Raw genomic sequence first — 11495 nt, forward strand, 5'->3', positions numbered from 1 at the left:
CTGTTTATTTAGTTTTTGGCATAGGGCCGTGTGTTTCATCAAAGCAAGTGCGGAATAAAGGCCCTTTTTTAAGTCACGAGTAGGATGAGAGGAAATTACCAAAATCCCGGAAAATCATCTCCCCATCGAGGCTACATTTTCTCAGGTAATTTCCACACAGTTTTGAAAAAAAGAGTCCCAGATGTATTTTTTATTGCTCATTTAAACCTCATCCAATCCATTCCCCCCCCCCGCCCGCCCTCGAGCTAGCAAGCTACGCGCTGATCGATCGAGGATCAGGATCATGTGCATTTTGATTGAAGCTTCCGTCATGTCCGTCCGTCCAGCCTACCTCACTTCCGTCTTCTGCTACGAGCCTGCGACTTCTTCCCAAGAAAATATCTTCTCTAGACCATTTGAATAATGATTAAGAATCTCCGAAGTTAATATCTGGTGAGTAACTCAACACTACTCAATACGATTGCTTTATAATTAATATTACCGTAATTTAGAGCTGTCAAATCTTTCATTTAGGAAGTAGTGCATGGCAGCCATGCGTAATACAACCAGTACAGCGATCCTTTTGCACGTTTGTCGCATTAAGATCGTCACGTTTCTGTGCTATCGTATTTGTATTGCGCATGGTGTAAATCGCCTGATATCGTCGTGGGAGTGTAAGAGTTCCAATATTCAGTAACTGAATTTCTTTCTCTTGAATGTTGATTGGTCATTGGTGGTGGTCTACCAAAAATGTCATCCCAATTCAATTACATGGATGGAGAAAAGATATAATTTTGACCCAAGAAGAGAAGAGCCAAGACTAAGACTAAGTCACTAAAAAGTAAAAGAGGATAACACGTTTCACATGATGATGTTACAAACGTTATAGGAAATCTGTAGTGTAGATGTCTCTCATATCTGTCCAATGTTGTTGTCGTTGATGTACTATAACATTATATTCAATCACCAGCATCGGGTTGTCATGTACCTTTGGATTTAGGGGTCATGCGCAATTCAAGGTCAAGGTCAATTTTGAATTTAATAATGTGCTTTTGAGACAAGGTTGTTGATCTCCAAACTTTCAAGTTTGAGTTTGTCTTTGCCTTTCTACTTTCTAACATCCTCACCAAAAAAGGTTCCATTCTTGGAATTGCCCTGGGGCTGATTGCACGAAAAGGTCTTTGCAAGGACCGTCTTTCTTGTCACCCATATTTTATGATGCGCCATGTGAAACGCATTTTAGATAAATTATCTGCAAACATATTTTATTCGTTCGTTAAAATAAACAAAATATTTGTTCATAAAATGATGTGATATATGAAATTGTATAAATTTTTATTTAAAAGCAAGCTAACAAATCTTACTTTTTAATTATAAATTTCAGAAACACCTCGCTTATAGCGCATCATAAAAGATGGGCAGCACGAAAGATGGTCCTTGGAAAGACCCTTTCGTGCAATCGGCCCCAGGATGTGAATTTTGTGCAATAGTATACAGGGGTGATATTTTTTTGAAAATAAAAGATGCTTAAATGCACTAGAATTGGAAAATACCTTCACTTCATGAGAATTTAATAAATGTAATACTTTATTATTATGAAATAAACATTCTCAAAAGAAGTCCCTTTATATTTTTCCAATAATAAATAACAAAAATAAATACAAAATAATTGAATGATAATATTTGTCAAAGAATATAAATGTCAATATACAGGAAGAAAAACAACAATAGAATGGATAGAATATTGAAGAATGATGAAAAAAAACAGTCATAACAACAGAAAAAACAAAGGAATGAATGAATCCACTAATTTACATACTCTGAAGAAAGATTATATAATATAAACCAGTGTAATGCTTAATGATATCAATAAAGAACTCCCTTAGGTTTCAATAAGAAATAAGATAAAGTTAAATAACAAAAAAATAATTTAATCAAAATAATATCAAAGAAAATGATAATATAATAAGTTCAGTGGAATGAACAGAAATAAGACTTGTCAATAGACCAGTTCGTAGATAGTTCATGGACAATTTCGGTCAAATGACCTTTCATTTCTTTAATTATGATAGAAAGATTTCAAAGTATGGCAAGCCAAGAACTTCAGAACAGCATGCATCATTCTCAGATTGACTGGAAGACATCATTGCCCCCATTAGACGCATCAACAGGTGCTGCAGCGGTTACCATAGTTTCCTACAATATCCTAGCATCCATCCACATCAAGCCGCAGGGATACCCGTTCTGCCCGACAGGACACCGGGAGACGATTGAAAGGCATCACCAGTTGATGGTTGAACTTCGTATCCATGGCGATGCAGACATCATTTGCTTACAAGAGGTACATGTAGATCTAAAATGAAAAAAAAAAGATTGTATGTATGGGTTTGTGGCTTTCTTTTACCTTTCATCTATATTCATAATTATGATGGATTCCAATATCTTTCATAGATATACCAAGAATATATTTTGAATTTCAATTTGAACTAGATGATATCTCAGGAACCATTCATCGTTGTAAAATATTGGATAGTTATACCTGGTATTTGTATTTTGAATCTTAGGAAGATTTAGGTACGTCAGTCTTCCATTGTAGAACCTGCAAAATAAATGTATGCATTTATCACAAGATACCGGATTATGATAATGATAATTGGTTCATTTGTGAGCAAAATTTCTAAAAATAAATAACAATTCAGGTGAGGGTTCTTGAATTCTCTTTAGGGTTTGATAAAGCAAAGACAAATGCCCATTGAAAGCAAACAGAGCACCCTTCCATGAAAGATTGTACTTCTTGATAATTAATAGCTTTGCCAGGATTATATCCTTGCTTCCCTTTTTTCTAAAATTATATTGTTTTCAATATGAAGAAGATGATCATTGTTTTGTGACAGTGGATGGGAGAATCTATCACATCTTTGAATGGATTTGTTGATAACGTTCTGTGCTTCATCTGGGAAAGATAGCTTGATAATCCAAATCACCTTAAGAAATAGTCTGCCCGTTCATCATCAGTATATTTGTAAAATAACGTTCGATAATGTCACATCACTTTTTATGAAATGTTTATGCAATAATATTCTGTTGATATTGTGGCCCAGTGGATTTGTCTTCAGACTTTGAAACAGATGGTCATGTGTTTGAATCCCAGCCATGGCGTAATTTCCTTCAGCAAGAAAAAATCCACAGTGTACTGCACTCAACCCAGGTGAGGTAAATGGGTACCGGTAGGAAGTAATTCCTGGAAAAGCTTTGTGCGCTATGAATGCCTAGCTTAGCCGGGTAATATAGGAGCGCCTTGAGCACCTAACAAGATGGATATATGCGCAATATAAATACCCTATATTATTATTATAAACATGTTCGCTTGTTTATTTCAGGTAGAGACCGATTACTACCACCAGACGTTACTTCCAGAACTGCAGAGTCTGGGTTACCATGGTGTTCACCATCAGAAGGCATTGGGAGTACGAGAGGGTGTGGCCACCTTCTACCGCTCAGAAAGGTTCAGGCTTGAGAAGCAAGAGGCTGCTCATTTCAAAGACTGGATAGCTCAGGTGAGATATATGCTTTTCACACTGTACTTTTTTTCCTTAACCCCGGACCCCGGGACATTGGTGGGTCTAAGGGGGGGGCGGGCCTTAGCCCCACCAATGTCCCGGGGTTAAGCTTAGCCCACTTCGTTTTCACACTACGTTTTAGCAAAGTGGGCTAGCACGGTAAATAGTAAGGTACTATCTCGCCCTGCAAAAAAGCAGGGTTAGCCAGCTTATGTGGACCACAATTGCGGTGCTAAGAGATGCAGTGTGAAAACGAAACAGGGCTAAGGAAAGTGGGGCTAAGCATTAGCCAATCACAGAAGTCGAAATTGCACATTGATCACGCTCTGTATGGTAAAATCATCAATATTCATGAGCTGTGGAATAGTCCGGGCTTAAGGCGTTAACCTTCGCTAAGCAGATAGTATGAGGTTAAAGAAATGCAATGTGAAAAGCATATTTAGAGGTAGCATTTCTCTACCAAGTACACTCGGTCAAACCAGCGTTAGCAACTACCTCTCTATGAATAAACATTCATGTTTTGACCCTTCATCTGATGAAAATGTGTCCGTAATGTTTTGATGAGCGCAGCATTCATAATATTATATTTGGAAATATTAAACTCCCTTTTTGTCTCACCTGCGAAGCAAAGTGAGACTATAGGCGCCGCTTTTCCGACGGCGACGGCGGCGGCGGCGTCAACATCAAATCTTAACCTGAGGTTAAGTTTTTGAAATGACGTCATAACTTAGAAAATATATGGACCTAGTTCATGAAACTTGGACATAAGGTTAATCAAGTATCACTGAACATCCTGCATGAGTTTCACGTCACATGACCAAGGTCAAAGGTCATTTAGGGTCAATGAGCTTTGGCCGAATTGGGGATATCTGTTGAATTCCCATCATAACTTTGAAAGTTTATGGATCTGATTCATGAAACTTGGACATAATAGTAATCAAGCATCACTGAAAATTTTGTGCAAGTTTCAGGTCTCATGATTAAGGTCAAAGGTCATTTAGGGTCAATGAACTTTGGCCGAATCGGGGGTATCTGTTGAATTACCATCATAACTTTGAAAGTTTATTGGTCTAGTTCATTAAACTTGGACATTAGAGTAATCAAGTATCACTGAACATCCTGTGCGCATTTCAGGTCACATGACCAAGGTCAAAGGTCAATGAACTTTGGCCAAATTGGGTGTATCTGTTGAATTACCATCATAACTTTGAAAGTTTATGGATCTGATTCATGAAACTTGTACATAAGAGTAATCAAGTATCACTGAACATCCTGTTCGAGTTTCAGGTCACATGATCAAGGTCAAAGGTCATGTAAGGTCAATGAACTTTGGCCATGTTGGGGTTTTTTGTTGAATAACCATCATATCTCTGTAAGTTTATTGGTCTAGTTCATAAAAAGTGGACATAAGAGTAACCATGTATCACTGAACATCTTGTGCGAGTTAGAGTAGTATTCAAAGTCAGCACTGCTGCTATATTGAACCACGTGATGCAGGTGAGACGGCCAGAGGCATTCCACTTGTTGTGTTAAAATAACCAATATTAATTATCACTTGTATTTCCATGCAATTCAGAAACTGAAAGGGGAAGAGATTGACAGAGATCTTTGTGAAGCTATCAAGAGTCGGGCTGCGTATGAGACCCCAATCTTGCTTACATCCTTCACCTGTCTGAATACAGGGCGCCCTCTCACAGTCGCAAATGTTCACTTAGTGTGGCAGACCAGTATTGTACCGGACCTTAATGCAATGCAGGTATGTTTAAATATGATGCACTATCAAAGACACGTACATATACCTGTGTTGTTGCATTTGGACAGTGTAAGTAAGGCCTGCTTTTACATACTGTGCTCATTCTTTGAAGACGACAAGAACACACTTGTTGAAACATCGAGTTTGGGTGGTCATTTTCAGGACCAACATTTGCCCTTGAAATAAACATTGTGTCCTGTGAAACCTACTATTTTCCTACACTATGGAATCCTTCAGAAGTTTTATTTGGACTTGAGTGCACACTTGTAGAATGAAAGTAGCAAGACGATATGGTATATCTTAAAGACCCTGACCGGTGTAAAAACAATCATATATCAAAATAAAGGTAATGGTTCATAGAATACAAATGTACCAAAAATATTACATATATCTCCTTCCATTTCTTAAAAATATTAAATAAAAATTAAAGAAACTTCTCCTCCAATGTACGCTTCGATTGAGCACCCCCACGTCGCCTGGAAATGATGACGTCACGTTGTGTCTGGAGGGTTGTGATTCCATAGGTTTGTATACAAAAGCATTGGGTAATTTCTTCCATTTCCATGTTATGAATCCATTTTTTTTTTTCGTTTCCAGATGAAAATGGCACTCAAAATTATTCACTGTTCAAATTGATGTAAACCTACAACTATTCACTACCTTTTTTGTGATTTCTTTGTTTGGCTCTTATTGGGCCTAAATTGCTATGTCAGGAAAAGTTGTTATACATAATTTAAATGCAATTAGAATTGAAATCTGCGCCAAATAAGCAGGAAATAAAATATGGCAAAAACTAGATCAAAACTGTAGATTTCATAAATTCAAGCTTGTGGGAAAAAATATATGTGTATCCCTCTGTGATAGAAGTAAAGAGAATGAAATGCGTTATCTTGAAAGCAAAAAAAACACCCAGTTTTACTGTGTACAAACCTATGGAATCACGACGCTTCTTACACAACGTGACGTCACGGTCTCGAGGCAGGTGAAAAGCACAATAAAGCCTATTTTCTAAGCCGGGTTCGAAGCCCGATAATTGGAATATTCTTAAGCCAAATACTCAGCTGGGAAGCGATGAAAATGCATAAAGCATACATTGCTGTATTTAGTAGCTTATAAGCTTACGATTGGTATATAATTTGTCAATTTCATTTTTGGGTCCGGTCTGGGTCTTTAAGAATGATATGCATAGATTTCTCCCTGTAATGTATAACTAAGCAATCGGTCATTGGGCTGATATTTGCGACTTATCATTAATGAACAATTAATGCAATCAATTGTACAAATCAGCTGTTTGATCAATTGCTAAACTTTGTTTAACAGCATTCTCGACTGTCTGCAGGAAACATGATGTTGCAAGTAGTCTGCAGATACCATGAATTTCAAGAAAATTAATGATTTTTGTGGCTTTTTGTTGTTTGTATAATTCAATATTGCTTCATTGCTCCCATAGAATGAAAACTCAAAAGTTGGATCATGGTGGAGATGTCCTCTTGCTTGCCTGTATGACAACAATTTTTTAAATATGATTTTTTTTATCATCGCTTTTGAATGGAGATTGCTGAATCTTTCATTGACCTGTGTAACTAATTTTACATTTCAGTTGATATCAGGGTTTATTTATTGATAAAGATTTAATTTTGTTCATTGATAAGTGACATATGATAAGGTTTTTTTTTAACGATTATGTGTGATATTATCTCACATTTACAGGCTGCTCTTGCTGTTCAAAGACTTCAAGAATTCTCACCACCAGAGGGCGCTTGCATCATGTGCGGCGATTTCAATCATCGGCCTGACATGCCTGGCTATCAACTCGTCAGAGACGGTTGCCTAGACGACAAGAGCCGCATGGATCTAAGGAAATATCCATTCCATTCAAAGTCCAATGATGAAGGACATAGGAAGGTAATATGGCTGTGTGGTATAACAGTACAGTCCCCTTCAACTGGAGGGTTCCCACCATTGATATAAAAATAACTGGATAGAGCTTGTTGTATGCTGCTGCGCACATGAGCTTGAAGCTATAGGAAAAGTAATCCATGACAAATTGATAGTATATGGGACCATACCATTACATAAGAAACAACATGCACACATGCACCCAAGAGAAAATAGCGACCTTTTTTAGTACTTTTAAGTGTTTCCTGTAGCCTCAAACGAGCATGTTTATGCTTTATCCATTTATTTCAATATTGATGCATGGTTCCCTCAGGTAGCAATGTTGAAGATCAAGTAATAAAATTTTTTGCATCAAACCATGATCAATCATTGTTTTTAAGGTCTAATGCACAGGTGTCCCATTGTTCTGTCCTCCACGATGGCTGCTCGTGGCGTCCTGATGGAACCCTCTATAGGGGTCACCGGTGCTGGTGCTTAAGGAGGCAAAGGGACAGGGTTAACCCATTGACTACTGAATTCTGTGTTTCAGGCCCCATCTGGTCGAAGTTTGAAGTAACCAGTAGACGCATTGATTGAGATTCTGACTTGCCATATTTTTTTTATCTTCAATTCCTTGAGATAGTCCACTTATTGTATGTCCGGCCTCAATTGTTCTCAATTTGTGACTTTTCATGAACTACTCTGGCCAAGATGACTTGAGCCTACCTTGTACATACCTTGAATCGCCCCACCTCCGTCTTCACATAGACAGGTATTATTATTATTATTATTATTATTTGTTTGGCGTCACTTGTGCCTGTGCCTATTATTAATAATAATAATAATAAGGACAGGTATTAGTGTGGTAGGATTTGGGAGGCTTTGTAGCCTGCTAATACCCCTACAATGTATGTTAACACATTTTCTTATGAGCTAGAAAATAGGCACAAATCATTTAAGGAAATTCCCACACTGAGTGCTTGGGACGGACTAATACATTTTATACAATTGCCCATACATTTTTGGGGGGTAAATCATTATTTTTTCTTTTTTTTTTTTCTTTTATTATTTGATCTTTAGGAATCTTGCCTGGTTGACGTCCTTCCTCGCTGGTTTTGCCATAGCTTCAAGAATTTGAAGAGTTCATATGCGGAGATTTGTGTAAGTGCTAATTTTGTCTTTGTAGAGGAAGGTTCATATTGTCCACATTGTTCTACTCATGCAAGAATACCTTGTTAAATAATGGGTCATTTTCGCTATGATATGGTGGGGTGTAATCACTTTATTGCTAAAGAGGGTAAGATTTGATAGAGATAGGTGAGTTCCACTAAAATACAAACTTGAATTGGTTCCATAACATTTGCTCCAGCGACAATTGCACACTGTTAATTCCACACAATAACAGAATAACCAATATAACCCTGGATTTAACACTTTCCTGTCCTAAACCTAACATTAAACTCTATTTCAACCCTAACCCTATACCTTCGATGAAATAAAGCCCGGAGCAATTGTTGCGGGAGCGAATGTCGTGTCACATTTGAATAACCCACCATCCAATATTTCATATGATATTCATTTAATCGTACATTCCATTTATGATACCATAACTAATGATGTAGATGCATATTCATATTTGTGACTCATATTCAGATTTTATGTGTATTAATCTTTATAATTTTATAATATTCATCTTTCCACTCAATATCCAAGTCCTTTGAAAGTGCATAGAGACTTTATTCATGTGTTATGCGCTGACAAGAACTGACTGTTATTTATCATTATAAAATAGCTCTGTGTTTTTAAGCATCGTGATTGGCCAATACACGTCACATGACATCCAACTTTTTCGGTGCACTGCAAGGCAGTGCAAAAGGTGTGCAACAAAAATTGATATTGCACGCTTGAGTAAACCAGTACGGTAGTAGTCCCGGGAGAAGTCCAACAAAACTGTACTGTAACTTTATAAAAATTTGTTTGTGTTGCTATTTTATAAAACAAATAATGCACTCACTCTTTCGTGCGTAAAATTTAATGCAGAGAAAGCTCCGTTTCTTCAGATGATGCACACTGGGAACTTGCCGCAAGCGGCTCGTGCACAGTGCAGCATCTATCTAAAGAAACCTCGCGTGCTCTGCATTTCCACTAACGCACTCGGCGGCTGCATGCATTATTTGTATATTATTGTTGTTGTTGTTGTTGTTATTATTACTATTATTAATTTTTGTAGGGAAAGGAACCACCATTCACTTGCTACACAGATGACTATGGACTTAAGTGGATAGAAGCATACACCAAACACAACAAATTGGAGGGACTTTTAGGAGAGGTTAGTACCATTTCCCTCAGTCTAGTGCATACATGTATTTGATCTAGCTGATCAATATTGTCAAGTTATATATCATTTAATAGTTAGTGATCAGATGTGGCAAAATATTGGAATATCAAAATTCATTTTTGCTTACTTATTATTGGTTCACTATTATTCGGAAGAAATGTTTCTGTGTATATGTATCATATTACATGAAATGGAATTGAATTTTAAAGCTTATGCTATTCCCATTTTATCAATGGTCTAATTTCACTAAGTTTATATGACCAGATGAACTGTGTATGAACCAGATATTCATATGACAAAGTGTAAGTAAGTAGACAAGATGAAATTAGACTTTAGGCATTAGACTAAATGATGCTACACATAGTGATGGTTAGACCAAGTAGCAAGTGGTCCATGTGGACAGTAGGGAAATGAGCAAAAAAAATTATCGGGGGCCAGACATGGGATTTCAGGCAAAGTGTCTGAAAAGCTGTAAACGAGCAAAATTTGTAACATTTTTAATGAAAGAAATCTAATGTTCTGAGGGATTTTGAAATAACACTTGGAAAAACTATCAAATTTCTCTCATTTTCTTTCCTTTTCACCCTTTTTTTTGTCATGAAAATTGGGTGGTCCCAGTGCATGTTGAGGATCTAAGAATTAGACCATATGCTAGTAGACGAAGTTTCACATGTATATTACACATACTCTAGATGGGAATGCGATAAGCACCACTAATCACTGTTAGATATTTTTGCTCTTGTTCATCAGCAAGAAGAAACCACCGATCCCCCAACACCAAGGCACTTTCCCTTGAAGGTCATGGATTCAAATCTCAACAGAAGCATTGCCCCACCCCGCAGCATTAAGACCTTGGATTACATCTGGTATTCGTCAGAGAAGCTTAGGTGCCTCGGGATACAGGAAGTCGTCGGGAAGGAAGTGATCGCCCCCTACTGGGGCCTGCCCTAACCAGATCTTTCCCTCAGATCATCTGCTGATGAAAGCAAGATTTGTTTTTCATGATCTGTGACAAACTGTCACTGTCAATTTAGTGCATCAAGATCCAGGGTGTTTTGCAAAAAGAATTGTTTGAATGCATCACAACAGTTCAAATGCGAGTGGATGCTAATGATTGGTTGAAACAGGTTTAGTTCGATTCTTTGGAGTTTCGTTTGATTGTAATTCTCTCGCCAATGGACATTACCAAAAAAAACACCTTATGCTATGTCACAAATACCTTTACAAACACCGTATGAATGATTTTATGCCGTTTATTGCTGTGTATAAAATCGTAGTATGGTTTTCTAAAGGTATTAGTGACCTTAGCATTACTTAGAGAGTAAGAGTTATGACTCTTCGAATCAATCTTATCTCAACTATGGAGGGCCTTTGGTGCCATAAGTCAAAATCAAGAAGGCATATGCACTGTCCCTTTTATACCTAAATGAACATACTAATCAATCTAAATTGTAATGCATGAAAGAGTGTTCGTCATATTTAAAAAAGAGCTTTGAATGATTATACTATATTTTCATTTTTGACCTGTATTCTCTCAACCGTGGTCATGGTTTAGATACTTCTGAACACTTTCAGGGGCTGCGGAACGGTTTTGTAAGTAATAATAATAATATAGGGTATTTATATTGCGCACATATCCACCTTGTTAGGTGCTCAAGGCGCTCCTATATTACCCAGCTAAGCTAGGCGTTCATAGCGCACACAGCTTTTTAAGGAATTACTTCCTACCGGTACCCATTTACCTCACCTGGGTTTAGTGCAGCACACTGTGGATCAGTTTCTTGCTGAAGGAAATTACGGCATGGCTGGGATTCGAACCCACGACCCTCTGTTTCAAAGTCCGAAGACTAATCCACTGGGCCACAACGCTCCAAGTAGGGGGGCTGACCATGCTAAAAATCACGATCATATGGTCATTTTTACGTTTTTGTACACAGTTTTGGAAAAAAGTGGGGGGCGCTGAAGCTCTCCCCCCCACCCGGTTCCG

General features: G+C 37.6%; 1 pseudogene; it reads left to right on the forward strand.

Annotated features, from left to right (window-relative positions):
• The first annotated feature begins 302 nt into the window (after nucleotides 1-302).
• LOC121426897 lies at nucleotides 303-11141 on the forward strand (annotated as a pseudogene).
• Nucleotides 11142-11495: the final 354 nt, after the last annotated feature.

Source organism: Lytechinus variegatus, chromosome 13 (genome assembly GCF_018143015.1).
Source record: "Lytechinus variegatus isolate NC3 chromosome 13, Lvar_3.0, whole genome shotgun sequence".
NCBI lineage: Eukaryota > Metazoa > Echinodermata > Echinoidea > Temnopleuroida > Toxopneustidae > Lytechinus > Lytechinus variegatus.